Here is a 6,388-nt window from a genome sequence, read left to right as displayed (position 1 = left end):
CTTGATAGACTTTCTATGGGGTTTAGGTCAGGTTAGTTTGCTGGGCAATCAACCACAGGGACACCATGATCCTTAAACCAGGTATTAGTACTTTTGTCACTGTGGGCTGGTGCCAAGTCCAGTAGGAAAATTTTATCAGCAACTCCATAAAGCTGGTCAGCAGAGGGAAGCATAAAGTGCTCTAAAACTTCTTGGTAGATGGCTGCGCTGACCTTAACCCTAATAAATACACAGTGGACCACCACCAGCAGCTCCCCAAACCACCAGTGACTGTGTAAACCTTGGGACCTTTGTTTCCAAATTAAATGCAAAATGTTTTTTTACTTTCATCTGAAAAGAGGACTTTAGCCCTCCTTTGGCATTCCTTTTTGTCCTTAGCCCAAGAAAAATGCCTCTGATGGTGTGTTTATTTCAAGACTGGCTTGACACAAGGAATGTGACAGTTGTAGTCCATGTCCTAAATACTTCTGTGCCTGGTGGCTCTTGAAGCACTGACTCCAGCCGCAGTCCACTCCTTGTGCATATCCCCCAAATTCACATTCCTCTAAAGGCTGCTGATAACCCTGTTGCTTATGCACTTTTTTCCTTCCAGGGTGTCGGATATCATTTTCTGAAATAGACTGAGAAGAGTCAGGAAATCTTTGCAGGTGTTTTGAGTTAATTAGCTGATTAGATTGTGACACCATGAGTCTTTAATATTGAACCTTTTTACAATATTCTGTGATAATGAATTTTCCATTAGCTGTAGGCCATAATCATCAAAATTAAGAAATAAACACTTGAAATATATCAGTCTGTGTGTAATGAATCTGTATATTATGCGATTCACTTTTTGAATTATAGCAATGAATTTTTTATCAAAATATTTATACAAATATTATTTTTCTAAAATTTGTATAAATTTTTTGCCTGACTCCATGGGTGTATATACAGCTCTGGAAAAAAAATAAGAGACCACTTCAATTTACTCCAGCAAACTTCGGAACGTCATCAAGAGGATGATGGATGGTTACAAACAATCTAGCAAGGCTGAGCTGAGTTACACTCATTATATACTCAGTATAAAGTATAAAGTTACCCAACAGCAATGTGAAAAACTGGTGGAGAGCATGCCAAAACACATGAGAGCTGTTAATGCAAATTAGGGTTATTCCACCAAATACTGATTTTTTAAAATGTTATTTAGCCAAAGCATTAACATTTTTTTATAGATTATTTGCATGTTGTTTTATTTGAGTTGTTAAAGCTCTGCAAATACTGCATGATCTTGGGTTATTTTGGCATCACTTTTTCCACATTTTGTTACGTCACAGCCTCATTCTAAAATGGATTCAATTCATTTTTTCCCTCAGAATTTTACACACAACACCCCATAATGACAACATGAAAAAAGTTTTTTTAATAAGCAAAATTTAAAAAAAAGGAAAAAATCAGAGCACATGTACATAAGTATTCACAGCCTTTGCCATAAAGCTCAAAAGTGAGCTCAGGCGCATCCTGTTTCCCCTGATCATCCTTAAGATGTTTCTGCAGCTTAATTGGAGTCCACCTGTGGTAAATGCAGTTGACTGGACATGATTTGGAAAGGCACACATCTGTCTATATAAGGTCCCACAGGTCATGTCAGAGCACAAACCAAGCATAAAGTCAAAGGAATTGTCTGTAGACCTCAGAGACAAGATTGTCTATCTGACAAACCTGGGGAAGGTTACAGAAACATTTCTGCTGCTTTAAAGGTCTTTTTAAGGCCTCCATAATCCGTAAGTGGAAGAAGTTCGAAGCCACCAGGACTCTTCCTAAAGCTGGCCGGCCATCTAAACTGAGCGATCGAGGGAGAAGGAACCCGATGGCCTTGAGAACCCGATGGTCACTCTGTCAGAGCTCCAGAGGTCCTCTGTGGAGAGAGGAGAACCTTCCAGAAGGACAACCATCTCTGCAGCAATCCACCAATCAGGCCTATATGGTAGAGTGTCCAGAGAGTTTTATCAGACCTGAGAATTTTGTTTCTCATGGTCTAAGAGTCCTACAGGTGCCTTTTGGCAAACTCCAGACAGACTGCCATGTGCTTTTTACTAATAAGCCTACTTGGTGGATTGCTGCAGAGATGGTTGGAAATTTTTTTATTTAATCCATTTTGGAATAAGGCTGTAACATAAAATGTGGAAAAAGTGATGCACTGTGAATACCTTCCGGATGCACTGTACATTATTTTGATCATATAATATATGCCTGACTTTCTTTCTTAAATAAAAATCCCCATTATACCTACATTATAGTTATAGACATTACTGAATATTTTTTACCTTTTCAACAGGCAACTCAACCACACAGTCATACACATGTTCATGAATTTGTCCAACTTTTCCCATAATCTCAAGTGACTACAATAACATAAATGATAAGGACAACTACAATGACAAAAGGGTGGATATGTCAAAAACAATAAAATAATCAATATTTAAAAATAATCATGCAATCAGAGTTGTATATTTCAGAGTTGTACTGTAACAAACACACAAAATCTCGTATCTGTAAGCTGTCATAGCCGTAGATTTTGGAATCCAACTCGGGCAAAAAAGAATTACACACAAATCTCTTTTTTACGCACAATTATTTTTGACAGTAATTTTATTACATAGAATTATATATATTTTGTTGTTTTACAAGATTTCTTTCTTTACAACTAAAGATATATCTATAAAATATAAACCAATATTAATGAAACTAATTCCTCTGGGTCTAATTCAGCTTTTATTTCTGGGTTTATTAAAAAAAAAAAAAAAAAAGAGTAACAAATTAGGGGGCATTAACTAAAATATATAGAATAAAGTTTCCAACTATGTATGGTAATACTGCACAACAAAAATTTGCTTAGTGAAAAGTTTTTGCTAATTGTGATAGGCACCTTGTGGGTAAACACAAATATACTTTTGGTTTTTCTGCATCAGAAACTGAAAAATAAACAGTTATCTCTTTACTGGCAAATTATTTTGGAAAATAAATATTGGAAATTGTCAACAACATCTTTAAATGCTTTTCAAGCAATCCATTCTGGACCAACCAACAGATCAAACCAATTGCCGCAGCAAAAACCCTTTGGAATTTCATGGTTTTCTGCATTAATTTGTCATAAAATAATCTTCATCTAATTCAAGGATATTGACAAATATAATGTGTCTAAAAAAATAACACAAAAAAAATCTGATCTTTCATGTCTTTATTGTACACACCCATTCAATATTCAAAATGTTAGTGGAAAAAGTAAGTGAACTCTTGGAATGAATAATTGGTTGACCCTTTTAGCTGTGGATTAGACCTGCACATCGGCCATTCTTCCTGGCAAAACTGCTTAAGCTCTGTCAAATTCTTTGGATGTTTCATGTGCATGGCTCTCTTCAAGTCATTCCATAACATCTATATATAGCAAGTCTGGATTCTGACTTGGCCACTTCAAACGGTCAATTTAGTTTTTTTCTGAAGCCTTTCTTGCTCTGTTTTTTGGGTCATTGTTCTGTTGCATCACCCAACTTCTACAGAGTTTCATCTGACATAAAGGCATTCTCGCATTATCCTGTAGATTTTTTTTTTTTTAACAGGAGCTACATTATTCAAGGTATAACAGAATGTAGACTCTAAATATTTATTCGTCTGATTGTGCCTTGTGGGGTCAGACGGTAGTTCAATCATAGCTGATCACTCTGGGAGATGACGGATAAAGAGAGTGCGCGTCAGAGAGGGTGATGAGTGGAAGACGGCTTTCATCACCCCAACTGGACATTACGAAAGTTTAGTTATCCTATTTGGACTTTGCAACGCCCCCACAGCCTTCCAGCAGTTCATAATCGACGTTTTTCGGGACATGCTAGGCCGGTGGGCATTCGTTTACTTAGATGACATCCTCATTTACTCCCGCACAGTCAACGAACATATTCAACACGTTAGGGCGGTCTTAAAGTGATTGCTAGCCCACCAGCTGTACTGTAAGTTGGAGAAGTGCGCTTTTCACGAGCGCGCCACCACGTTCCTGGGCTTTGTCATCTCGCCCCAGGGTGTGGCCATGGACCCGCAGATGCTAGAAGTTCTGCGTTATTGGCCCCTACCCAAGACTCTCAAGCAACTTTAACGGTTTCTCGGGTTTGTGAATTTCTATCGTCGCTTTATCCGGGACTACAGTACAGTTGCTGCACCATTAAATGCCCTAACACGTCCATCATCTCATCGCTTCACCCTCAACCCCACTGCCATCTCTGCTTTCAATGAACTTTGCCACCGCTTCACCACCGCCCCTATATTTCTCCACCCCGGTGCAAAGAAGCCATTCATTGTGGAAGTAGACTACAGTATTAACACCATTATTAACCATGATTAACACCAGTAACAAAAATAATGAGGATTAGCACCGGCACCTACACGATTAGCACCAGCAACAAAAATAACAAATAATGTCATGTGATCTTATGATCCGTCATGTGATCCGTCATGTGATCTTGAATCTTAAATCTTAAATAATTCTTATACACAAAAAAAGTTACACACTAAGATTTCATTCAGTCACCTTTAGCTTTGATTACAGCATACAATGTGGTGGCCAGTTCATGTGTAAAAATAATTCCTCATGCAATATTTTTGGTGAAACATCACACGTATAAAACGTATCACGTCATCACGTACTGTAGGTGGAGCTGCGTAAATAAAAAATGGCTTGCACATGGTAATTATTTTATATTTACTCGTTTTTTTGTTTGTTTTTACAATTGTTGCAAATACAATTTTCATAATTAAAAGAGCTTATAGGTTTGTAATAGCTGTGAGCCAACCTTGGCACAGCATTGGACGCAGCACATGGCGCAGCACATGAGGGAGCGGAAGCGATAACCTGGAAGAGTTAAATAACAACACTATGATCCACGCAAAAGTCCATTCGGTTTAATGCACTGTTAAACTCACAATTTAAACTTTTCCAGGTATCATATGCTCGGCACTGAAGAAAAGATGGAGCTTAACGAGGTAATCTGAGGCTTAAAAAATGCAGTTTGTAAAATAGCGCCAGGTAAGTTTTGGTATTAACCTCGGCATAGCTACAGCTATCAAAAGTTAGCTACAGCTGTCAAAAGTTTAAAAAAAGTACTAAAATTCTCCACTTAAACAATAACTGCTTTATTCCTATTTGACTCATAATAGATCTACACCTACTGATGACTCAGGAAATCTTGGCTGGAATGCCGGCCCAACACAGGTACAAAGGGTTATATAGTGTTTTTTGTAAGCGGAGTTCCTTTTGATCTCCTCTACTCGTAACTAGGAGTCAAAATATAATATAAAAATGTGTTGTCAGTGATGATGTTGTCCTAAGAAGAAATTAACACTCAAATGGCTAACGCGTTTATCAAGGCAAAAGGTAATAATACAGGGATTCAACGCATTTACTTTAAGTAAGTTGAACAAGCTAACAACCGGAAAGGGTGATTTAAGAGGAAGGTTTTATGACCTAAATATTTGTGATAAATAAGATTTTATTTGAATAATAAGATAAATGAGGATTTAACTCTTATGTATACAGTATAGAAAAACTCACCACTCAAGAGACAAGGGACCGGTTCAGGTCAAGTTTAAAAGACTATTCTTTTTCTGGGAACTTTTTCTGCTATTTTTGTACTACAACTTACCACATAGTATAATCATATAATCACATAGTATATTCTGCTATACATAAATTATACATCTACACATAAACATAATGACAATAATACAGTATGAGGCCTCCTGCTTGCTCATACGGTAAGATCTGATCATTTTGATTCATACACATTTCATCATCATTTCCATAATTTTACTTTAATTTTTACTTTAACAATGACGACTGTTCAAAAAAATAATAGTACAGTGGAGCCTTGGATTACGAGCATAATTCGTTCCAGAAGCAGGCTCGTATTCCAACACACTCGTAAACCAAATAGGATTTTCCCATGAGAAATAATGAAAACACAAATTATTCATTCCACGGCCCAAGAAAATAAGATAAGTGATAGCATAACAGAATAACAGATAAGTGTTTCTGTTTATGCGCACAGGCACTGTGTGTGTGTGTGTGTGTGTGTGTGTGTGAAGCCCCACCAGTCGCGAAAGAGAGAGTGTGTAAACCGGCACGGGGTCAAACAAACTACGTGCGCGCAAACATGTAACAGAGGAAAATCGTTAATGACACTCGTGTGAGCACAAACTAACAGAATCACTGGTGTAAAGTAAAACAAACAAATTTTACCTGCTTTTTACCTTTAAAAAGAATCACGCCAGAGCAGTGTTTCTGTGAAAAACAGAGTGTGTGTATGTTTGTGTATGTGAAGCAGAGGAGGGGTGCACACACACACACACTTAAGGCGAGAGAGAG

Source organism: Clarias gariepinus, chromosome 6, assembly GCF_024256425.1.
Source record: "Clarias gariepinus isolate MV-2021 ecotype Netherlands chromosome 6, CGAR_prim_01v2, whole genome shotgun sequence".
NCBI lineage: Eukaryota > Metazoa > Chordata > Actinopteri > Siluriformes > Clariidae > Clarias > Clarias gariepinus.
The sequence above is the reverse complement of the archived record's forward strand: the minus strand, read 5'-3'. Positions refer to the sequence as shown.